Raw genomic sequence first — 26,741 nt, 5'->3', positions numbered from 1 at the left:
GACCAGACCTCTTACTGTAAGAGGTTAAAAACTCATCACAAATGGTAGGATCATCGGGAACCAGTGGGAAAGAAAGGCTCACGAACTTGGACAAGCCCGCTTTAGCGACAACGTCCGAATCCAGTAACAAAGAATAATCATGTAAAGCCAAAGGAACATACTGAATCGGGGGAGGAGTACGAGAGGGCGCCATTCAGATGGTTACACACACACACCACAAACACAGACAAACAAAGAGAATGCTTGCAAAGCAACAGACAAAAACCAAGGATAAGAGAGCAACCAAGGTGGTAAAACGTGACTCGACCAACTATCCCCAAGCGAACCACAGCCTAGAAAAAATTCGACATGACCTCTACACATATGCGACCGAAAGCTTCATGCTATGCAACATGCAAACACCCAAATCCCCGTATCAAGCAATAAAGAAAAAAAACTACACATCGTACCCTTAACCATAACAAAGAAACTGAACCAAAACATAACAACAACCCACACATATCATGACCACAACTTTGATAATCAAGTTTGACCATGGAGACAACTCCGAAGACTTCACGTACCCATCCCACGAAACGAGTTCATTAAAAAGGGGAAAGAAGTGCAGTGAGGGGGAAAGTAATTTAATGAAATGTTCATTTTATGAATTATTAAGAAATGGGTGAATTTTTAATTAAGTGATAAACCTTAACAAGAAAACGGCGGTTCCTTTTTAAAATTTTAATTACCAATTATTAGGTTGAAGTGGTGCATTAATCCGAATCCTGGACTTCGATACCTAGACTAGGTCTCTAAATGCAAATTCATTTATTAAAAATTAAGGTGATGTGGAGCGCTTTTTTGCCAGCGCGTGCTTTTGTGACGGCTGGTTCATTTTAATTAAAAATATTAAGGTGCCTCTGAAGCGTACTTAGCGCGTGCTAAGTGAACGATGGGTTGATTCTAATTAGAAAAAGGTGTGTTTGGCATGAGCGCGCGTGCCATGGTGGTGTTTAGGATTCATGTTAAAAATTAAGCGTGAATTTTGGGGTAGCGAAAAAAATAAAAAATATAAAAAGAAAAATACTTGGAAGTGGGTGTATGTGTATGCAATGAATGCACATTTCTCAATCCCCAAAATGTAGGTCAGCAATCAAAAAAGAACCAAGGTATCTGGATTTTTTTCTAGATTTTTCAGCTTGTGTTTGGAATTAAAGAGGATTTTTCATGAATTTAGCATTGAATGAAGTATTTTTACCATAAAATAATAATGGAATAAAATGGCACAGCATTTTTAACTGAGAAAATATTCCAAAAATAAGCAAAAAAATTGATGGAATTTTCAGGATTTTTTCTGCAATTAAATTGGATTTTTTACCAATTTAAAGGAATTTTTTTCATTGTGTGTGTATGTTTAAAAGAATTGTTACTTTTAGAATTTTTGGATTTTTTTTTCTAAAATTTTCAATTTAGAAAAATATTGCAATTTACTGCATAAATATTAATAATTTTTTAAGATTTTTTTGTAATTTTTTTGAATTTTAATTGATTTTTTTAAATTTAAATGTATTTTGAAGGGTTTTCGAGTTTGGAAAGTAAAATCCGGGAATATACCCAGGAATGGACTGCGTGTCAGCTGCGTGTGAATAGCCAGCTGGTGCACACCACCACACGGACCAGCGAACACGCATCCCTGCGCGTGAACAACCGCTAATGGACTCCCGCACGAACAACCACGCGGATGCACACACACCTCGTGTGGGATAGGGGGCTGAGAAAAGTTGCTGCAGGGTGCTGCATGTTTCTGCGTTTGGTTTGGTTTGGAGGTCTCGACCGGGGGGCGGGGGGGGGGGGTACGGGAAAGAGGGTGAGAAGGGGGGAACGGGGGCCTGGGTGGGGTGGGTGGTAACTGGGTAGGACTGGGGGCTTGGGTGGGGGGATGGTGGGGTTGTGTGCCTGGGGGGAGGAATGGGGGCTTGGAGGGGGGTGGGAGTGGGTGGTGGGATTGGGGGGCTGGGAGGGGGTGCAGGGCGAGGAGGCGGGGCGTGCGGCACGGCACTCGACGGGTGGGGGCGGCGGGACAAGAAGACGGGAGCGCTGGAGGTTGGAGGGAGCGGAGGGTGCAGAGGCCGCGGACGCTGCGGGTGGTGGAAGGAGGAGAGGAGGAGGAGGGGTAGGCAGGGCGGGCGGGGCGTGGAGGAGGCCCACGAGGAGGGGTGGTGGGGCGTGGAGGACGTGGAGGAGGCAATGATGATGGCGGCGGAGGTGGCGAGGGGTCACATGGAACCGCCAAGGCCAGTACGGAAGGACTTGCCCAGCGTTTTGCTGAAGGGGAGGCAAGCGTCCATGCTGAGGTCGACGGCAGCCGCCTGAGCCATAAAGACAATGGCGTCCTCGATACAGGACACAAAGCAGGAGGCGAGTTGCACGTGCGGTTGGCTAGACGTGCCCTCGCCCTAGACAAGGGCGCGCATGACGAAGCCGGCGGGGGGAGGCGACAGTGTCGGCAACGAGGGGAGGAGGCGGGAGGCTGGCGAGGAGAAGGACAGAGTTGGAGAAGGGGAGGAGATGTGGAGGGAAGAGGAAGGGGGAAGCGCTGAGGAGAAGCGAAGGGGGGAGGAAGAGGAGGAGGAGGGAGAGGGAGATGGAGGTGGTTGGGGGGAAGGGGTCGGGGAGAGAGAAAGGTGGGGGTGGGGGGGATAGGGGAGGGTGCCAATGGATGTGGGGGGGGAGGGGTGCCCATGGATGTGGGGGGGTGCCCATGGGGGATGGGGGGGGAATGGGTGCCCATGGGGGGTAGAGATAATAAATGGGGGGTTTTTTTTGTTAAAAAAAAAGAAGAAATTAAATAAAGAAAGTAAAGAAAAGAAAGGCGTGCCCTCGTCCCGCACGTGCGCGGGACGGGGTAAAAAAAATTTACCGTGACGGGATCGGAATGGCGCCTGGATGGCGGTACGGGGCACGCGGACGCGACCGGGGTGTGTGGAGACTCGTAAAATAAAAAACGGGCTCGTTCACCCGCGGGACGAGTCGCGCGAAACACGTAAAAATAAAGAAAAATTAATATCTCACAATCTGGGCATCGAAACGAAATGTCGTAAAAACAAAAATTGTGCAGAACGGCAGGGGGAAGACAGAAGAAACGTGCAACGGGAGTTTCGGGGGGTAAAGGGCGTTCACATGTAAAAAACACAAAAAACGGGACCAAAAACGCAAACGAAAATTAATATCGGAAGATCCGTGCATTGGAACAAGGTGCGGAAAGAAGGAAAAATGTGCAGAAAGACATGCCCGACAATCCTATCACGTCAAAACATGGTTTCGACTGAGAGAAGATGCGGTCACATGAGAAAAACCCAAAAAACGGACCCGAAACTGGAATCAGAAATTAATATTGGATGAACTGCTTGCCGGAATGACATGCAGTAAAAAGGAAAAATGTCCGCAGGAAGGGGTGGCACAGGGTTGTCATGTTAAAACGCAGTTCCGGTAGAAGTAGGAGGGGTTCACATGCGAGAAACACCAAAAATACACCCGAAAACACATTTTAAAAATTAATAATTAAAAATCCAGAAGTCGAAAGAGGGTGGAGAAAAAAGGAAAAAGGTGTGGGAAGGCATGGCGGACATGACTGTCAAATCAAATTGGAATTCCGATGCAAACAGGGCAGGTTCACATGAAAAAATGTCAAAAAGACGAACGAGAAAGTCTCGAGAAATCGCAAAAATTAATATTGGACAAACCGTGCATCGGAAGGACATGGAGTAAAAAGGAAAAATGTCGGGGAGAAAGTGGTTGGCAGGGCTATGATGTCAGATCACAGTTTAGAAACAAGAAAAGCGCGTTCACACGGAAAATTGGCTAATTTGCGCAAAATGCGTCAAAAATTAATAACTCGAGAACCGTACACCGGAACAAGGGTAGGTAAAAAGGACAAATGGCCAGTTCAAAGGGGTGAACAGGGCTATAAGGTTGGATGTGGATTTCCGGGAACATAGGGTACGTGCACATGGCAGGACAACAAAATCAGGGAATGAAGGAAAACTGCAAGGGAACAGCCCCGAGGGTGGGTGAAAAATGAACGGGTGGGTGGGATGGAAGGGACCCCATCAGGGTAAAAGCAAGGCATGGCATAGAGGCATTAGTAGGTTGAGGCATATGCAGAGGGGTATGCAATGTAGACGCGTAGGGACGCGTCCCCACACTTAAGACCTTAACAGATAGGGTTAACCGAGCAACAGGGACCTAGGACCACTCAACAAACCAACCACGAACGTCCCCACACTTAAAACATGACCGTCACTGAGAAACAGAAGGGGTAGGGTTAGAAAAACTTGGCCCATATTATAGAGAATCAAGGTTGATTGTCGATGGCACGTCCTGTGTTGTTGGCTGCAGGAGGTACCAAGGTTCTCTCCAACACACGTCCTTCGTGGTAGGGACCACGCGGCAGCACCCAGGGAGGTAGCTGGTTGAAGGAATCACGTTGAGTCGATGTCGCTGAGACGAAGGAGAGTCACTCAGCTTACAACACTTAGATGGAATGAGAGAACAGTCACTCGCCCCATGACTAATATCACTCGAGGAATAATGATTGAAACCCATATCTCACACCCGGTTTAGGAATTGAAAAGGGGGATGGTGCAGAGGAAGTATGCCAGGGTGCACAGTTGATGGTGCATCAGTGCGTCCAACCCATCTGGCATAGGTGCAAGCAGGAAGGCAAGGGAGCCTTACAGTGCAGTGTACAGAACAGGGTGGCGTGTCCTATGATGACGGTAGAAACCCACCCCATGGGTGCATAAGGAAACGAGAACTTACCTTACTCCAAAGGTCGTAACGTCCCTCAATCCTCACCTCTCGATAATTGATTGAAGAAACTCCAGTCACACTCAGCCCACCCTCTGTCTCACGCTCTATTGAAAGATACAAGAGGGCAACCATGTCCTGAAACCCATTGATGTAATCCTCATGGTCACTTGTGCAAAGGTTGTATGCCTTGTGCGCATTCGATGGTGCAAATGTGCATCCCGCCCTGTGCCGGCATACGGTGCAAGAAGGAAGGCCAGGGAGCCTTATGGTACAGTGCACATAAACAAATTGTGCATTGTGCATTGAGAGGCCCGTCCCGTGCGTGCAACACTCCATTCACACTTCTCACCTCTCATTTGATTTGAAGGGAAAGACTGGTCACTTGCCCCACCCTCTGTCTCACGCTCTGTTGATAGTTACAGAGGGAAACTCATACTCACTTCCCCATCCGGTTAGGATGAAAGCTCGCGTCACTCGATTGTTTGTCGATGAAGATCGCGTCGTCAGTTGTTGAAGAGGCGTACCCAGGGAGGTAGGCATCAAATCGAACGTGGGGTTATATAGGACATGTCGTCTGCTAGAGGACAGTTAGACGCTCTGCAGAGAGACCCAGGACACAGCGTACCAAGGGATGTAGCTTCGGAACTGGATCCTGGGGATGTCAATTGATGAATCCACTTTCTAGCCTGCTAGGTGTTACCACCTTTTCCACAGCCAGTTTCTTGCCCAAGGGTGTTTGCCACCTTTTCTTGGAGCGAGGCCTGCTATGACAAGGAATTGCTTCCTTTTCTCCCATAACAGATTTTTTTTTCTTTTCTTTTTTCTCTTTTCTTTTTCTCCTACTCCCGAGGGTGTTTCCACCTTTTCTCGAAGAATAGGCCGGCATGACAGGGACCGAAGTCCTTTTCTCCTATGACCGATATATATATATATATATATATATATATATATATATATTCGAATTTAAGCAAGGGAATGGTAGAAATACCATTTGTCAGAACCCACCTCGCCACTGCCGTGTCAAGATTGTGGGAGAGAAGGAAGGAGTCTCACTTGTAGCTTTCTTGCTTGCACAATGGGGGAATACACACAGAGGTAGAGGCTGAAAACAATTTTCCTCTTCTTAGTTGTGTAAGCCAAAAGAACTCACTTACAAAGAAATAGAAGAACCCTATATATGGGTCTCAAACCAAACTCAACTAACTAAGGTGGCATACTAAATGAGCCACGAACTAGAGTAGATAAGGATAGCTATCATGTAGCTATTATTCATGGGCGGTGTACCAATCGCGTCTGCAACTGACAAGTCGGTGACATAAATACACAACGGTCACCCTGGCGTATCACGAGTGGAGCTCGATATCTCAACACTCCCCCTCGAGCTCAATCCCAATTCCTGCACACCAAGCAGGTCTCTGAACTTGCGCAGCTTCTCTGCGCCCAATGCCTTCGTGAATATGTCAGCTACCTGATCCTCTATACTAACATAAACTAGATCAATAAGACCTAGTAAAACCCTCTCTCGCACATAGTGATAATGCACCTCAATGTGCTTTGTTCTAGCATGATAGACTGGGTTATTTGCCAAGTGTATACTACTCATGTTGTCACAATAAATGACAACTGACCCATCTGTAGACTGATGCATATCATAAAGTAGCTTATGTAACCAAGGTACCTCACATGCAGCCATTGCTGCACCCCTGTACTCAGCCTCTGTGCTCGACAAGGCAACTGTAGGCTGTTTCTTGCTGCTCCAAGTGACTGCAGCACTCCCAAAAGAGAACACATATCCACTGGTAGATCGTCTATCAGAAATACTACCAGCCCAATCAGCATCAGTGTATCCATGCAACTGTATCTGAACCCCAGTCTCATAAAATAGTCCATACTGCAATGTGGACTTCACATACCTGAGTATGCATCTAGCCGCATCCAAATGTGGTTTCCTTGGAGCCTGCATAAACTGACTTACCAATCCAACAGCATAGCTCAAATCTGGCCTGGTAATAGTCATATAAATCAAACTTCCTACTATGCGTCTGTACATAGTAGGGTCTTCTAGAAGCTCACCTGCATCTGTGCTCAGCTTCACATTCTGCTCCAAAGGAACTGAAATAGGCTTACACCCTGTCATCCCATATTTGGACAGCATGTCCAATCCATACTGCCTCTGCAAGAGCTGTATCCCACTTGGTGATCTAATCACCTCAATGCCCAAGAAATAACGCAGCTCTCCCAAATCCTTCATCTCAAACTTCTGCTTCAATAGCATTTTCACATGAAGGATATCTTCATCACTGTCACCTGTCATAATCAAATCATCAACATAAATGACAAGTAGCATAATACCTTTCTTTGTTTTTCTCACATAAAGTGAGAAATCTGCCTTGGAAATCTGAAAGCCAATAGTGACAAGATACTGTCCTATCTTGTCAGACCATGGTCTAGGTGCTTGCTTCAAGCCATACAAGGCTTTCTTCAACCTGCAAACAAACTCAGGATGAACAACATGCACATAACCTGGTGGCTGCTCCATATAGACCTCTTCTTGCAAATCACCATGCAAGAAGGCATTCTTTACATCCATCGGATGTAAAGACCATCCCTTTGATGCAGCCATAGCAATGACTGCTCTTACGGTTGCCATCCTTGCAACCAGACTGAATTTTTCTTCATAGTCAATGCCATATGTTTGTGCATACCCCTTGACTACTAATCTTGCTTTGTATCTGTTCACAGAACCATCTGCATTGTGCTTCACCTTATAAACCCACTTACAGCCAATTGCATTTTTACCTTTAGGCAAAGGTACCAATTCCCATGTAGCATTTGCTTCCAAGGCATCCATTTCTTCATCCATGGCTTTCTCCCATTTTTCTTTTCCCATGGCTTCCTCAAAAGAAGTGGGTTCTGGTTCCTGTATCACTTTAACCATATATGCATAGTGAATGGCTGTAAATCCATCATATTTCAGCCTATCCACAGGATACCTAGCTCTCGTAGACCTGCGCAAAGTAGGTTCACTCCCAGGTGCTCTCAAAACATCCATGGTCTTCCTTGCTCCAGATGTAACAATAGAAGGAATACCCAACTCATCATCAATGCTCTGTTCTGAGCCACTGGATTCACCATCCACATAAGAGTGACCTGCATTCACATCAAACATGGGCTGATCAACCTTCTCTTTTCCTTTTCGTGATACCTGCATACCACTATCTGCATTGCTTTGAGAAGATTCTCCTGATCTCAATCTGCCTGTCCATGACGAAGAATGTGAACCGCTGCTAGAGGACGCTCCAGGTCCACTAATATTTTGTGACTGCTGTTGTGAACTCTGTGCAGCATTACCATTTTGTGCATCTATATCATCAATCACATTTACTGGTTTATACCAGCTACTCATCTCATCAAAAACAACATCTCTGCTCATTGTAAACTTACGAGTAGAAGGGTTATAGCATCTATACCCTTTTTGCTGCAGAGAGTAACCAATAAAGATGCACTTCTCAGCTTTTGGATCCAACTTGGATCTCAACTCATCTGGCACATGTACATAGGCAATGCAACCAAAAATTTTCAAATGAGAAATATCTAGTTTCCTACCAGTATACCTCTCCTCTGGAGTCATTCCATGTATTGCTGTAGTGGAAGTCCTGTTCATTATGTAGACTGCTGTAGCAACTGCTTCAGCCCAATAAAAATCTGGCAAGTTTTTTTCATTAAGCATGGCACGAGATACCTCTCCAATATGCCTGTTTTTCCTTTCTGCAATTCCATTTTGTTGTGGGGTATGACTGGATGAATATTGCTGCTTTATGCCATGCTCGTGCAGGAACCTTGCAAACTCATTTGAGAGGTACTCTCCCCCTCCATCTGACCTTAGGCATTTTATTTGCAGGCCTGTTTCTTTTTCAACCATAGCTTTAAGAGTTTTGAAATGCCCAAAAACTTCACTTTTCTTTTTCATAAAATACACCCAAACTTTTCTGCTATAGTCATCAATAAAAGTGACAAAATAATGACAGCCTCCAAGAGATGCATATTTAGTAGTCCACACATCAGAGTGGATTAATTCCAATGGCTTCTCACTCTCTTGAACATGTCTAGGAAATGGTTTCCTTGCTTGTTTTCCAAACTGACAGGCTTCACATACCTTATGCATTTCTGCAACCTTGAATTTGGGCAATCCTGCAACAATATTTTGGGCCTGCATTGATTTAAGTCGCTGTACATTAACATGACCAATGCGTTTATGCCAGATATCAATATCTGCAACTACACCGGTCCCATGTGCAAACATTCCTGCACTCAATTCAGACATGTCTGCATCCAATGTAAACATTCTACCCTTCTTCTTTCCTTTTGCTATCAAGCGACCTTTATTTTTCATATCCTCAACAAAGCATCCATGAGGATTAAATCTGACCTGCAAGCCCTGCTCAACCATTTGACCAACAGAAACCAGATTCTTGGTGATATTCGGGACATGAAATACATCAGACATGTATTTCTTTTTCCCATCCTGCATAGACAAAGGAAATTTTCCAATCTGCACAATAGGATGTGCAGTATCATCACCAATCTCCACAAATCCTGGTTTTTCCATTTTTCTTGCATCCTCCATCCATTCTGCATGACCTGTCATGTGGTTTGATGCACCTGAGTCAACATACCATACATCATTGCTTTCTTCTGCACTTGTCACAGAATTGTTCATGTGCTGCACCATAAAAAGATGCTCATTTCTGTCATCACCCTGTCTACTAGAAGATGCATAATTCCCTTGTTGCAATTTCCCATTCATGATGTCATTCTGCTTTTTATAGCAGTCTTTAGCCATATGACCCATTTTACCACAGTAGTAGCATTCAACATTACTGTTTGCATTTTGGCCTCTTTGCCATCCACCACGACCTCTTTGGCTCCCCCTGCCTCTAGAGTTACCACGTCCTCCTCCATAGGACTGATTTTCTTGAGTTTGCTGCATATTCTGATTTCTACCACGGCCTCGAAATCGGCCTCCTCTACCTCTGCCTCTACCTCTTCCAGCATTTGAGTAGAAGACAGCTTCTTTTGAAGTTCCTCCTGAAGAAGATGCACCACCATTTCTTTGCTCCTCTGAAACTAGAAGAGCAATCAGCTCCTCAAAATCAGGAAATCTTTCACGAACTGAAATGGATGTCCGAAACTGTGCATAATCCTTTCCTAGACCATTCAAGGTCACAGAAACTAAATCATCATCTTCCACTGGCGACCCGATGGAAGCAAGTGCATCTGCAATCTTCTTCACCTTCATGTGGTAGTCATTGATGCTCATATTTTCTCTTTGCACATTATGCAACTCTTGCTTGAGCTGCATTTTCCTGGCTTGCGTATTTGTGCTATACATTTTTGACAAAGTATCCCATGCCTCCTTTGGCGTACTTGCATCCTGAATATGCACAATCATAGAGTCTGAAATGCTGATAGACAGCCAGTACATAACTTTCCTGGCTCTCTCATGCCATGCTTTAAATGCCTGCATTTGCTGTTGATTGGGAACATCAGGAAGAACTGGTTCTTCTTCATTTCCTGCAACAAATTCCCAATATCCTTTTCCCATAAGGAAATTCGTCATTCTAGACTTCCATGCTTGGAAGTTGTTTTTGTCAAGCTTTTCAGTGACAATCTGTGAAAGAGAATCAGACGCCATTACAGAACACTGCAAAAAATTCTGTCACTGCAAAAAAACACAGCTTCACCCTCACAATGACAAATCTGCAAAACTGGCGAAAGTGGTAATTGACCACACAGTCACTTCCTAGTGACGATTCTGCATAAACAGAAACCAAGGATGATTCTGTAACTCCCAATGTCTCTGCAGATAAGCATACGATGCAATTTCTGTGGTAACTTTTCACCGACCTGTAGAACAGTGGTCGCACAGCATAAAACTTGGCCTTTTCTTGAGTGCGTGCAGAAAACTTTCGCCTCCAAAACAGGCCCCGAAATGGCCTCAAATAAAAAAAACAGGGTCGCCGAGGGCTAAATCCCTCGCCCGCAGCATATACTGCCCTCTTGCTTCATCGCAAAGGGCGTCTCAACCTGAGACAATGCACTCTTGCAATTTCCGGCTGTGCTACCTGCAGAGATCTGCTCCCAAAACAGAAAATGAAAGCAACACTGCTCCTCTTACCAGAACACCGCGATCTTGGCTTGCTTTCTTGAGCTCCTTACTACGAACAAGGCTCTGATACCATGTCAAGATTGTGGGAGAGAAGGAGGGAGTCTCACTTGTAGATTTCTTGCTTGCACAATGGGGGAATACACACAGAGGTGGAGGCTGAAAACAGTTTTCCTCTTCTTAGTTGTGTAAGCCAAAAGAACTCACTTACGAAGAAATAGAAGAACCCTATATATGGGTCTCAAACCAAACTCAACTAACTAAGGTGGCATACTAACTGAGCCATGAACTAGAGTAGATAAGGATAGCTATCATGTAGCTATTATTCATGGGCGGTGTACCAATCGCGTCTGCAACTGACAAGTCGGTGACATAAATACACAACGGTCACCCTGGCGTATCACGAGTGGAGCTCGATATCTCAACATGCTGTTGGTGGAAAATAGAGGATAAGAGATCAAGGCTGGAAGGTGGGGCTGAGGGGACAGAGGGTTGCGTCCACCTCATCAGGAATGGCTGAAGAACGGCTATCAGAAGTAGCATCATAAGAAGTACAGTGCCACGCCAATGGGGAAAAGGATCAGTGACCGTGATTGTCAAAATCCCCAAGGAGGGAAGTACTTCTTCAGGTGATATCCATTGATCAGGAAGGGATCATTAGAGGCATCAACGGTCTGCACTTGGACAAAGCCATTAGGGTTGACATCAAGTACCTTATATGGGCCCATCTGTTGGAGCTTTCCAGGAAACTTGCCAAATTGTGAATCATAGGCGAGGACCAAATCACCTTCCTTGAACTCCTTGTGCTTGATGAAGCTGTCATAGTAAGCCTTACGTCGAGCTTGCATGGCTTCCATGCACTGTAGAGCCATCCTGCGAGTTTCGTCCAAACATTCCAAGTGTAGGAGATGGCGTTGCAGTAAATCATCGTCCCCCAAACGCTCTTTGATAGCCACTCGCAAAGAGGGCAATTCCAGTTCAACAGGGAAAACAGCTTCTGTACCATACACCAGCTGAAAGGGTGTCTGTCCTGTTGCTGCTTTATGGGAGGTTCTGTACGCCCAGAGGGCCTCTGTAAGTCGATCATCCCAATCACGATGATATGCGGCAATTGTTCTTGTCAGAATCGAGCAGAGGATACGATTGGTAACTTCGACTTGGCCGTTGGCTCTGGGGTAATAAGGTGTGGACTTGCGATGGTGGATCTTATACAGCTCTGTCAACTCTTCCATGACTTTATTAATGAAATGAGTGCCTCTGTCACTTACCAGCTCTAGGGGACTGCCAAAACGGGTGATGATATTCTCGTACATGAATAAGGCCACGCTGTTACCATCGTCCCGCTTTAGGGCTTTAGCTTCACACCACTTTGTGACATAATCCGTACATACCAAGATATATCTATTCTGTTTCCTTCTAGTGGGAGGATCGATTGGGCCTACGAAGTCAATGCCCCACTTCTCGAAAGGCTTCAAAGGAAGAATAGGTTGCAGACCAGGTTTGGTAATTACCTCAAAGTCAAACTCCTGGAATAGAAGGAGCCATATTATCATTCGTCCTTTCAGGTCTGCTTTGTTCATCAGGAAGGACAGGGCCTCGTGATCCACATAAAATTTAAAGTGGGTAGATAGGAGAGTGGCGAAACTTCTCCAGGGCAAACACCATTGCCAAGCACTCAAGCTCTGTCACTGTATAGTTCTGTTCCCTATCAGTGACTTTTCGGCTTGCGTAGTAGATGGGCTGATCCAATTTCGAGGGGCCCTTTTGACGTAGAACTGCGCCTAAGACTTCAATGGATGCATCGGTGTGTACATTAAACTCCTTCGTCCAATCAGGAGGTTGCAGAATGGGTGCCTCAATTAGACACTGCTTTAGAGTGTTGAAGGCTTTGTCACAATCTTCCGTCCAAATAAACTCTGCATCTTTCCTTAGAAGCTTGTGCAAGGAGGTTTCCTTTGCTGCAAAATGGGCTATGAACCTTCTGTAGTAACCCACATGGCCTAGGAATCCCCTCAACTGTTTGAGGTTGGTGGGTGCTGTCAGAGCTGCGATCTTTTCGATCTTTGCAGGGTCTGTTGATATCCCTTGTGCAGAGACAACGTGGCCCAATAGAACTCCAGAAGAGACCCCAAAGATGCATTTGTCGGGGTTGAGGGAAATCCCATACTCTCGGCATCGGTCAAAGCATTGTTCCAAATGTCCCCAGTGTTCACGGATCAAACTATAGACACAGAAGTCATCCAAATATACCTCAATGAAGTCGTGCAGATGATTTTGGAATGCGGCCATCATGACTCGATGGAAAGTAGCAGGGGCATTGCAGAGCCCAAACGGCATCACTCGGTAAGCGCAGGTCCCCCATTCTGTGGTGAAGGTTGTTTTGGATTAGTCTTCTTCTGCTATTTGCACTTGATTATATCCATTGAATCCATCCAGAAGGGAATAAAGCTCATGTCCTGCCACTGTGTCCAACAGTTGGTCTGTGAAAGGGATAGGAAAGTGATCCTTCTTCGTCTTGGAATTCGACTTGCGGAAATCCACACATATACGAAGCTTGCCATTCTTCTTGGGTACCACTACGATGGGTGAGACCCATTAACTATTTGCCACTGGATAGATAAACTCAGTTTCTAGAAGCTTCAGCAGCTCTGCTTTCACCAAGGTGGAATAATTCGGATTCATTCGCCTCTTTCGTTGCCGTACTAGCTTGGCATCAGGCTCCAAATCAATATAATGCTGACATATTGTGGGATCAATCCCCTTTAGGTCTTTGTAGGACCAAGCAAACACGTCCAAATTCTCTTTCAACAAGTTGTACAAAGTTGACAACTCCTCTTCTAGTAGGCTGTTACCCACCTTCAAGTGGCATTCAGTGCCATCTGCATCCACAAAAGTTAACTGCCTTTCACCTTGTACTTCACGGATGAAGGTCCCACGGACTGCTTCTGGGTACAGAACTGACTCCTTCAAGGGGGTGGTGTCCTCTTCTGATGTCCCACTAGAACCAACTTCTTCTTTAGGTGGAGACTTAGGTTGCTCCTTGAGATGTTGGAATGGGATTAGAGCCATTTCGGGTTTGGTTTCACGATTAGTTACCTCTTGGCTTGAAGACTCATCTTTTGATGACGAGTCCAGGAACATCACATAACAGGGACCCTCTGATGCCTGTTGGAATTGTGAGACTGGTGCTTGTTGGCACGGTGCATCATCATCATCTTTTCTTGGCAAGGATGGTTGAGGGCGGCATGAGCCAGTGCTGAAAGATGGGTTGGTCTTCTTAACCCATTTCTTATAAAGATTTTGCATATGAGAAGATCCATTTACCAGACCAAATGGTACCATCGCCATTCTGTCCCACAGCATGAGCTCGTCTGCCTCTGATGCTTCTGGAACTTCTTCTTCATATATATCTTCTTTGGGTGGGATAGACTCTTTCGTCTTGCATTCATAACCTTCTTCTTCCATATCATCTCCATCCTCTTCGGTCTCTGTCTTTGTCTCTGTTTCTATCTCTGTCTCTGTAGGAGCTCTGTAAGAGAAGAACAGGTTCTTTGTTTCATCTTCTGCCTGTGTCTCTAGCTCTACTGTGGCCATGTAGCAGGGAGAGAAGTACAACCATGCTTCTATCTCACTGTCAGAAGTGATTTCGGAAATCATTCCTGGTTCAGGCAGGAAGTATTCACCCATTGATAATGGCTTTGCATCTTTTGGGAGTTGGCTTACAGTATCCACTGTTAAGGAACGTGCCACTATTTTCTTGGGAAGGATATGTTTGACAGCATCTTCATTTGCTGATGTTCCATCTGTAGCCTCATTAGGGGAGTCAGAAGATAATTCCAAGGAGGTGGATCCATGTCCTTTTTGAGCACCATATAGCTTCAGCACCACTTTTTTTAGGTTCTCTACCCAAGGTCAAGGTTCCTTTGAACCAATCCGTCCTTGCTCTGGATTCAAAAAGCCATGGTCTGCCCAGTAACAGGGGGTAGGATGTACCACAAGAGTTTGGCTTCACCACCAGATAGGTTAGCCGATAATCTTTTCCAGCCACCACTGTAGTCTTCACATATGGGAGAATGCCCAAAGGCTTGATTCTGCTCTGATCCGCCAGTCTGATGAGCCATTGGGTTGGTTGCACACCTTGTAGGCCTAGATCCTTCATTGTCACATCCGTCATAATGTTCATTGATGAACCACCATCAACCAGTGCATTTGCAATAAAGCAGCCTTCTATCCACACACCAGTCTCTGGGGTACCCGGATCTAGGAAGGCGTTAGCCACGTCCACTTCTTTTATAGGCTCTGGAGATTTGTTGGACTTTGTTGCTGTTGAGGGAGCAATCCTTAAGCCACGTCTTCTTGTCAGTATACTTTTGAACCTTTTTCGGCAACTGGGAGACAACATCAATAATTGTCGGAATGTGAGGTTTGGTTTAAAGGTATCTAGATCTCTGACCAGATCGTATTCCTTAATAGGATCCACTGGCTTCTCTAACCGGTTAGGGAATGGGGCAACACCCATTTTCATTTTCCTTTTTTCTTCCAACAGGGGCATCATGGGGCCTTCTTCTGCCACTCGTGGCACTTCCTCCTCTTCTATCTCCTGGACCTCTGGTCCTGTCTCTGGAACTATCTCTGTGACTCTCTGTGGCACTGTAGTGCTCTGTACGGCACTGTCAGGCTCTGTTCTGTTCTGTTCTTCTGGTGGAAGATTGAACTTCACTGTTCTGGCAGGAGGATTATTTTCTTTCTGGATAGGTGGTTCCTTCTTCTTTGCACGCGTGATGGCAGCAACTTCCAATTCCACTAAATTGGAGGTAGGCTCTTGGGCGTTGGCCAGATTATCAGTAGCACTATTTTTCACTGGGGCTAGGCTTGGATAGTCTTTTGCAGTGTGGCCTTCTCCTTTGCATCGACTGCATAAGGGCTTGTAATCCGCTGACCTTCTAGGATTTGGACAATTTGGTGAAATGTGTCCCTTTTCTCTGCATCTGTAACACTCCACTTCTGATCTCTGACTACCGCTAGACTGTCTTCCTCTGTAACTTTGAGAGGGAAACCTCCTTGGACCGAAATTAGGACCAAACTCTCTAGGCTTGGGTCCAATATCCTGTGTTGTCATTTTGGATTCCAGCAAGTTGAATCTTGCGTCTTCTTCCTTCCTTCTCCTATCATGCATCTCCTTCAGAGAGCAAATATCCTCTGTATGGTTCTTCCGCAAACAGTAGGAATAGAAGGCTCCAGGAATGGTTGGTTTTCGTGTACATTCAGTGGCTCCAGGAATAGAAGGCTCCAGGAATGACACTTACCACACCAAGTCTTTGACCGCATCACATCTCTTCCTGCTCCTGCAACGTTGGATATGCTAGCAGTATTCACTTTTAGCATCTGTAGCTACTCTATAATCACATCCATCAACTCCTTTTTGATATTTGAAATTGAGTTGGATAAATAATCCTTTAAGCTTTCTCCTCCTGAGGTACTGGCAGTAGGATTTTGAGGAGTCTCTGTAATCACTGCATAAACAGGTTGGGCTGGTACAGAGGGGTCTCTGTTCTGATTCTGATTTAGAGCTCCTGTTTGAACTGTTGGCTGTTGGCTCCAGTTGGTAGGGTTCCACTGTTGCTGCTGATTTGGAATTGGGAAAATTGGTTGGGACCATTGTTGTTGTGGTTGAACTATCATTTGAGGCATTGATTGTGGCCACTGTGGATTTGGTGCACTGTACTGTGATATTGGGGGCATCTGTTGGTAGGGGTAGGGGGCTGTCCCTGGGATTGCATTTGGTGGGTACATCATTCCTGGCATCAGAGGAGGTAGGACTCCTCTTCCTAGATTCATCGCCAATCTAGCTTCCACTTCATCGTACAGTCTTGCACCTTTTGTTGCAGCTTGCAGTGTGGCTGGTGTTTGCAGCTCCACAAACTTATGGACTTCTGGTTGTAATCCTCTGAGAAACACCCCCTTTTGAATGCCATCATCTAGATTATGGTTAGTCCATCTCTTCAGGATGGATTCCATTCGTGAGACATAAGCTTCTACTCTTTCTCTAGAGGACTGACTTAGGTTCATAAATTCCTCTCGCATCCGCTCTTCAAAACCTTCATGCCTGAATTTAGTGAGGAAGGCCAACTTCAGGTCATCCCATGTGCCAAAAGTTCATGCTGCTTGTCTCTCATACCACTGAAACGCCGCGCCCTTGAAAGTGGCGGGGAATATTGCTAACCAATGCTCAGGGGTTCTGGCATTGTTAGCCACACATGCTACCATAAACTCTGCTACATGAAGATCGGGGTCTTCATTGTACTCTCCCTTAAAAACAGGCAATGGAACTACATTCCCTGGCCTGTCATCAACATTTCCAGGACGGATCTGGCTTGGAAGTGGACCTCCAGCAGGAGGAAGGGCTTGATGTGCCATTGGGACTTCTGTAAAGAGTTCTGCAGGGGTGTCAAAGGCAGCTTCTGCTGCGAGCTCGTTCTCGGCTTTGATTTTTGCATTCTCTCTTCTTAAGTACCTCTGGACTCGTTCTAACGCTTGCCTCTTTATTGCGTCATTCATCAGGGGGTTGGCTCCACTATGTTGTTAGTGCTCCACAGAGGAATAACAGAAGGCTTCAGTCTCTAGAGGACTCTCTTGCCAACATTTCTTCTATTTCTTCCTTTTCAACGTCTTTGAATTCTGCTTTCATGCCACTGCACAGAGGAAGGTATTCGGTTCTGAAGGTGTCAAAATGCATACGTCTAAGCATTTGGTGGTGCCATCATCATAGTAATGCCAGCTTCTGATGGTTTCAACAGTGTATGTTGTGAAAAAAACTCTGTCTACCAACTTCCAGTGGGTTGCCAATTGAACAAACAGAAGATTATCAGTGCACCAAGCATCCCATGTATCTTGCTGTTGAGCATCCACGAACAAATTCCAACTCTTTTCCTTCTTGTCTTCGTGAACCTCTACATACCAAGACTCCTAAAGCTTCTTGACTATTTCCCACTTGATGATGTCTGGAAACTTCTCAATGAATGCCAAATCTTCCATAGATGGTCATTCTCTCTGTTTCTGCTCTTCATTTTGTTCCCAAACAGTTTGCCACCAAGATGCAAGTTTCTGCTGCTTCAACAGGAAGAGGAAATTGTCCACCACATAGAGCATGCATCATGATGGTGATATGTTTCCGCCATTGTGGGATGAACTTCTTGAGGAAAGTGGCTTTGATTATGAGAAATTCCAACTCTTCAGTGGAAGAAGGAACTTTACAAACATCCACTGAATTCTTCTCTTCTTGACAATGCCATTTCCTTCATTTTCAGCCTCTTCTGGTGCTTGTTGATGGCAACTTTCCCCGGCTGCGCACCAAAAACATGGAGCCCCAAGAGGAACACCAATGAAAAAGGAATTATCTTGCAAGAAAATCTATCTTGTAACATCAACAAGCTTTTTTATTAGGTTTTATATGATCACAATGAAGAAAAGAACACCAGGCACAACAAATCTTCATGCAGCATCATGTAGATCTCCCACGGATTTGATAGAATCAACCATATTCTTCAATATCTTCATAAAATCCATTAATATAAAAAAGAACACAGGAGAATACACCATCTTTGAATGGAAATACATCACATAGTATTCATCTTCAATGTCTTCATAATTCTCTCTCTCTATCTCTCATGTAGAGTTACATTGTTTTGATAGATTTGACTATCTCTGACTCTCTCTCTCTCTATCTCCATCAATAGTACATCATATCCTCACTAGAATCACTCAATAATAACCCTCAATAATCCTTCTTAGGTCGTGGATGCACCTCCCAAGAGGTATGTCTGATATGAAGAGGCACTAGAGCCACTACAGTGACTCTTCATAGCTCACCACTGTCACTTCACTCCAGTCTTTACTTGAGTCTTTAGCAGCTACTTCTTTGACTTCTTTTAGCTTTTTTGCACTTGTATTCACCTCTTTCCAAGGCTAGAAAACTTTCCCAAGCTACACTCTCATCCAACAGAACACATACAGAGGCATACAGAAGCTCAACAGAGAGTTACAAAAGGTCAACAGAAAGCATCAGAACCACTTAACTCATACTAAAACCATTCCAAACCATCAAAAATCACTCAATAAGCTTTCAAACAATCTCAAACCCTATCAATCAATACTCCATCCTTCCATATAGAGAGAAAACAGAACAAAACAGAAGCTCAACAAGAGAAGCTATCAGGACCAAACAGAACATATCAGATCATCAACATAACTTCACATCTCTACTAATAAACATCATGAGCTTAATAAAACCATTCCAACCTATCCAAAGCACTCTCAAAACACTTCCAAACCAATCAATCATCTCATAAAATCAACCATTCAGCTCTCAAAAACAAGAAAAATCAGCCAAAAAATAGATCATTTCAACACTCAACACCCTGTTCCATTTTTTACCAAATATGGCTCTAAGTGCAATTGCTGGCCGCTCTTATGGGTTCTCTAGGACCTCTACTACATCTCTTCACTTGGTTAGGGAATAATCTGGGTCTGTTGGTTAGTTTGGGATTCTAAATGACTGGATAGCTAACGGGTTTGCTAGTTGTTGCTTTTAGGTCATCAAGTCGCACTTTCTATAGTCAAGAGGCTCTATGAGCTGTTAGATGCATCTGCAAGGTTGTCGAAATGTTTTCCTACTGTGAGAGGTGCTCTATCTAGCCTGGGATGTGCTAGATGTGGCAAATTTTCCTATCAACTTCTTGTCTGATTTGCAATGTCCAATTTGCAAGCGTCTGATTATTGGAATCGGACTGTTCGGTGGTCCAATTGTCTGATTCTAACGTGTTTGATTTTGAGAGGTCTGAGTGTTCGATTGTCGATGGTTTGATTACCTATTGTTCGATTCAGATGAGTCATGTGTCTGATCGGACAGGTTGGGTGGTGTCCAAGTGGTCCAATTTTCAAGATCGGGCCGTTCAATTATTCGAAACGTTCGAGTCTGATTATGGGAATCAGACCCTGTTAGGCGTGTCCAATTTTGACGACCACAGTTCTAGATGAGGTGAAAATTGAATCGTCATCAATGATTCTGGGCATGCTAACACAAACTTCCAGAATGCAAGAATAGATAAGGGGCAAGGTTTGTATATACTTGATGGAGCTGGAAAACACCCATACATGATGATCAATCCGTGCCTTACCCTGGAACTCTCTCTTCTCTCTCAAGTTGTCTCTCTCTCTCTCATTCACACTGCAGAGATTGAAACTGAGCCTTCACCCCCTCTTCCTTGGGTTTTAACCCCTCATTCTAGTGCTCAAGTGTTGCCCCATTCGTGATCTTGCCTTGTCAATGGATTTTCAACCCCCTTTTTCCCTTGTTTTTGCCATGTTTCGAGCCTATTTACAACAGCAACCCTAAAGCGATTCGCTTTGATTTCTTGGTCCTATCCTACTCTAAATGCAACAAAGATCAAAGCTCAAGTATTGAAATGATTTATCCTACTTGCCTAATCATTAAAAACTCAAAATACTTACTTGCTTCGAAGATGAAACTCCCAAATCTCCTACCTACATCAAGCATCAGTTTGGGGATGAAACCCTACTTTAACGCTCGATTTGAAGTGCGCAAGTACTTAAGCTTGAATCTGTTGGTCCCGGCACAACAGAAACAAATGAAGTGGGAGGTCATGCTCGATCACCAAGACCCACGGATTGCTTATTGTTTCAAGCAACCTCTAATGGCTATCTCTCACCTAGCCAATGCACCTTCAATTCCACAAGTGTAGTGAGCTTACCTTGATGCCCAAATGAGAATCCACCTTTCTCAAGCAATCCAGTAGCTCCACAATCCGTGATGCGAGCTCAAGGAATCTCAACCCTCTATCATCAAGCTCCATCCACCATAGCTGCATGCGCGAGACAAGAGAAGAGAAGAAGAGAGGAGAAGATGGAGAGTTTCTCCACCATGGTCCCTCACTCTCACACACTCACTCCCTCACACTCTCACACTCCCTCTCTCAAGCACACAAGCACAAGCACAAGCACAAGTAAGAGGAAGAGAAGAGAAGAAGAAGAGAGCTACTTTTGCCACACACCAAGAATGAGCTTCTCATTCACTTTTTGAGTTTATGTACAAGCCCTAAATCCCTTGGGCACCCATCCCCTTTTTTACATGACCAGGCGTCTTGCCAAGGTCCTCTTTTCCTCTTCCCTTCCCTTTACCTTATCCCTTTACCTATGCCCATCTAGATTTTACAATTTGCACAAGAGGGAGCCTGTCACTCTTTTACAAAATTTTAGGGGTGCCTTTCATTTAAACTTGTACCTTCCGTCTTTTGCATTTTTTTGAGATTGCTTTTGCGTCTTTTGCCTTTTCTCCTTCTTGTTGACTTCATTGAAATTGTATTTCAAAAATCTCTTGGATTTATTTTTGCTTTCCTTTTTTGTTGTCCTGTATTGGGGTTAACTAGGATTCATGATGTGATGTGTAGATACATGTCGTCAAACTGCTAATAGCATACTACAAAAGCAATATATGGATGATAAACTACATGGAAAACCCATTCAAATAGATTTGGTCTCAAAATAAAAGGGGATTATTTTTCTTTTGTCTTGATGCTTCATTTACATTATGGAGGTGATACTTAGAACTTTTTGGCTTGTTTCCAAACAACTCAATCTTTCATGTCACCAAAATCACATTGAAGTACATTGTTGTCGTCTAGAAGAGTAACTCTGAGAAAGTGAGGTCAACTCAATTTGATGTGTACACATATGTAAAATTGGTAGATCTATTTTCAAAGGAAATTACATAAAAATCTTGAAGCTTTTCTCAAAGTTTTAAAAATTTTACCCTTCCTAGATTGATGTGCCATATCCATAAATCACATAATCTCTTCCAAGGGGGGTTCATGATGTGATGTATGGATACATGTCAAACTGCTCATATTCTTTCCCTCATTCATACCTTTTTCCCATTGGGCGTAATTCTATTTTAGGTCTACTTTATTACCTTTGAGAGTAGTGTTGTGTCTTCAACTTGCTCTTTAATTGTTGTTATGCTATTACTTTCCCCTAATGCCATTGTTTCCAATTGAATTTATACTTAAAAGTGACTCCACCAATTTGGGTGCATGTCACATAGTTCTCCATGACAAAGAGGTTTTGTTTTGACATAAAAATATAATGTTTGTTCCAAATAAAAGTTACGTTCATGATTTTACGCATTATACACTTCTACAAACTATTGAAGAAAGCTAATTAAGATTTGTTTTCTGTGTCGTACCAATTTAGGTCATCCACTACTAGATTTTGCTTTCTTGGTTTCAATTGCAACAATTTGATACTACATGTAACATTTCAAGGCTCATTAGTTTTGTGGATTGAATGCTCGTTATTTGACATATTTGAAGATTCTTCATAATCTAATTCAAAAGAAGGAAGCCGACATGGCCATGAGTATTGTGGCTCAAGGATACCCTATTTACACAAAAATGATACCTAAATCCATTCACAAAGCTGAACCATAATAACAACTAATTAGAAACACTACAAGAAGGCTTGTAAAATGATTAGGTGTCCCTAATGTGATGCATATTAAAATATTGCATATGCGACCTCAATTAACATTTGATAAACAATGGTTTTCAAGCAATGCTTATGTGACACTCCTTGCAACAAATAATGATCCATAAACAGTGATGGTTTTCAAGAGATGCGTATGCCATGCTTCTTGGAATGAATTTTGCTATAGATACAAATTTTAGAGTGATGCATGAGTGGTGTTGGGAATGATGCATTGTACAAGTGACATGTTGAGTTATAGATTTTACCATGGATTGGTTCTTATTTCATTTCATTTTCAATGTAGTGCTTTATCTCTATGCTTTTGGCCTACCTATTGAGACATAGATGTGATTGTTGCCGTTGCTATTGGAGGAGTTGGGGGCTAAGTGGAGCAAGCATTGTTGTGCCTCAAGATACTTCAATGAGTGTATACTTTTTAATCTATATAAGTTTCTTGGAATATGTGTCACTTGTATTAGGTTGAAGTAATATGTATAACCTTATAAGAATTAGTTTATGGTCTCACTCAACATTGTAACTTAACAATGCCAATTTTCTAGTTTTATTATCCTTAGACTTAAATTTCAGTAAAGATATCACCCAATTACAAAAGTTTGGAAAACAATCGTTAGGGTTTGAAAATATCCAGGGCTTGCTTTTTGAAAGAAAAAGGGATTTCCTACCTTCCTAGATTCTTAAAGTAGATGCATATTTAATGACTTGCCATGCTTCCAAAATAGGGAGTGCCATTCTCTTAGCCAAGCATCACCATCCTCCAAGAGACTAGATCCTACAATTATGCTCTTTCCAACTAGTACTAAAGCTTTCTACAAACTCCATGAGCACAGATGTGGGCCCAAAAAAAGTGGAATGTATCATCTTGCAAAGTAGGTAGTAGGTGTCCCCGTAGGCATCCACTTTCCAAGCCTATTTATTGCAGGGAGATTAATCATTATTATCCTCCATATCATGAGATTAAACTTGCCAAAGAAAGTAGCTTTCCAAGTGGCTAACATATGGCTTCCCAGCTTAGGGAGACTGCTAAATTTTGGTGATCCGGAGCTCCAAAAGGCATGAGCCTTCAATACACAATCTTCTTTGACTAGGGAAACCTTTGAGAAGGGAATATCTTTGATGAAAAATGGCTCCAATTAAATCAACTTCCCTTCAAGACATGGAACCTTCACATTGTAGTTTCAAAACTTATCCAATCTAATCTAGTAAAGTTCCAAGATCATCCTATCACACTAAAACTTTGTAAAAAAGGTGAACACTTTCTTGGGGCTTAAAAAGAACATTGGCCTACTATCTATGGAGGTAGTTAAGAAAACCTAGATGGACATGTTGAGAAAGGAGTCTCCTCATCTGAAGGATACCACTATAGTAAAGATAGAGGCTTTGACTATAAGTCAATGATCAACTAGGTTGCACTTAGAGCTTTCACATTTGGCCTTATGCTAGTAAAAAGAATCCTTTGATACAAGTATAGACCAGGCCATGTTTTGTTCTTAATAGGGGCTGATGCAATCCAAAACTTCAAGATGTCACCCTACCCATGGCTATAGAAAGACTTGAAGAAAGTGCATCCAACATATGATGAATTTAGTTGAATCTCTTAAAGAGAGAGCTAATACCCAACCCAACACATTCTTTTTGAATAGTGACTTTAGATCACAAAAAAAGTGCTAGGAATGCTTGTGATTGGTGGATGGCCAAAGAAACTCCCTACATAGCTTTTCCACTTGCTCCCATGTAGGCCTAGCAAAAGGGAGAATCATGGCAAAAAAAGTGGCAGGACTACAACATGTGTATCAATATACTTGGCTTATTTGCTAAGGATAGTGAACTACTTGACCAATAGGCCAAATTTTGAGCTATTTTTAGATAAAGCCATTGAAAGCATTGTCTTATGGAGATCAAAAGTCCCATTGGACATCCTAAGTGTCTTACAACATTTCCAAAAGGAATATATTTTAGTCTGGATTGTTGACATGGGTCATCCTTGTAAGAGATTCTCAGCACTTGAGTTTTGTCTTGACTGACTTTGAAGCTTGAGACTTTAGCAAAATTTTCATAAACCTCAAAGTGATTAAATGCTAACCTCATCTCCTTCATCTATATTGACATTATTGTCAATGAACATTTGACATGCAAAGAAAGAATCATTTGGGAGGGGGAGGCCTTTGATGGTACTCTTTGCAACCATAATGTCCATGCTCTGCAATAGTGGGTATGCCACAATTTTGAACAATAAAGGGAGCCAATGGGAAGCCCTACCAAAGAGAGTAGGCCAAATTGAACCCGACTATATTGGAATAATCCATCAAGTGCCACTTGAAGCATAGAATTTGTCCAATCTAGCAACATGCCATGAAAGATCTAAGTGTTTGTTTCTCCAAGTGAAACTCTTCACTGATGTTATTCTATCCATTTCTTTCAAATCAAAGATATCATTCTTAAATACTAGGCCATCCTTTGCTTGTGTCAAAGTGTAGTGAATGTGTAAGTGTAAGACCAAATTGAAATAAATGAACATGAAGAGAGAGAGAGAGAGAGAGAGAGAGAGAGAGAGAGAGAGAGAGAGAGAGAGAGAGAGAGAGAGAGAGAGAGAGAGAGAGAGAGAGAGAGAGAGAGAGAGAGAGAGAGAGAGAGAGAGAGAGAGAGAGAGAGAGAGAGAGAGAGAGAGAGAGAGGTGAAGACAGAAGAAAGACAAAGACTATAGAAGTTGAATGCTAACTTATGAAGGTAGATATATAAAGAGCTATGAGAATATGCTAGCTAGAGATCTCTCATTGTGCACACTCAAAAGTGTGAATAATTATGACCCTAGGTAGGGTGGCTATATATAGCCATGAAGAAAATAATGAAACACATCAAGTTAGCTAGATATAAAAGTAGCGATTGCATCATTGGTTGACTACATCAAAAAAATAAAATTTTAAAAAATTATAGTGATAAATATAGGTTTCCATGTGTAAACATATCCACCCTACTCAATTTGCTTAAAATTTTCTAGGAAGTGCTACCAAATTACATGAGACTTGTTAGACCTGCTCTAAATTGTGTAATAACTATGAGAAGAGAGTTATTGATGTCCTTAAAAGTGATCACCTTCCTAGTATTTTGTACCTACATTTTTCATTGCCAAAGTTTGTTGACATCCTCCTACATGTAAGAAATTTGTTTGGGATCAAAGTTTGCATCTTCACCTCCAAGGACACTTGCTTCATGGCAATCATCCAAAAGATGATCCAATTCTAGCTATATCTCATGAACATTAGTGAGATACTCAATGTGGGCTATCATGGCCAATGTATATGAGAGAAATAAGAAGGAATGAATGTAGGCGTTTAGCTTATCCCAATGTGTGTGTACCTTTTCCAACTCTACTTTCTCATCTACAAAATTTTGGAGAGATTACGGGCTAATGGATAGACTATAACCTCAGTCACAATCTCCACCAAATCATATGACTCTAAGATGGCAAGGATACTCATTGGCCAAATGCATTAGTTATCCCCATTGAGTTTTAGATCTTATGAAAGAGCTAGTAACACTGAGACATTATGGTCTATGATACCTTGGCATTCCATGTTAGCCTTAGAAGACATTGTCACCTGAAAAACTTGCACAAGACAATGGGCAGCTTGTTTGACTCTGAAAACATAGCATGTTGGGCCTTCCTTTCCTTGTCTCAAACCTTCTTAACCACATGAGCTAACTAAAATTTAAAATTTGTAGAAGAAAGGATTGAAAACACAACCTTTTCTCCTTCCCGATCATCAAACCCTGCACAAAAACAATGACCTCACATTTCTTCCCACATTTAGTCACTCATTTTAGCCTTATCTTGATGCCAACCCCTCCTACTTGCCCTCAAATGTGGAAGACATAGCCTTGGTGTCATGGTCAAACCTCCTCTTTAGGTCTACCCATGATCAATCATCCCTTACAAGTGTCTCTAATACCATATTAGAGTGCAATGAATGCAGAAGCATATGGTTGGAGTGAAAGAAATGAACATGGAGAGAGAGAGAGAGAGAGAGAGAGAGAGAGAGAGAGAGAGAGAGAGAGAGAGAGAGAGAGAGAGAGAGGAGGTGAAGATTGCAAAAGATGAATGCCAAATAATGAAGGCAGTTACGTACAAAGGGCTATGAGAATATGTTATCTAGACATCTCTCACTTTTGCATACTCACGGATAATTATGAGCCAAGGTAGGCATGCTATATGTAGCCATGAATA

Source organism: Lygodium microphyllum, chromosome 3 (genome assembly GCF_053477565.2).
Source record: "Lygodium microphyllum isolate KBCC chromosome 3, Lygodium_microphyllum_v1.1.10, whole genome shotgun sequence".
NCBI lineage: Eukaryota > Viridiplantae > Streptophyta > Polypodiopsida > Schizaeales > Lygodiaceae > Lygodium > Lygodium microphyllum.
This window is presented reverse-complemented; position numbering follows the sequence as displayed.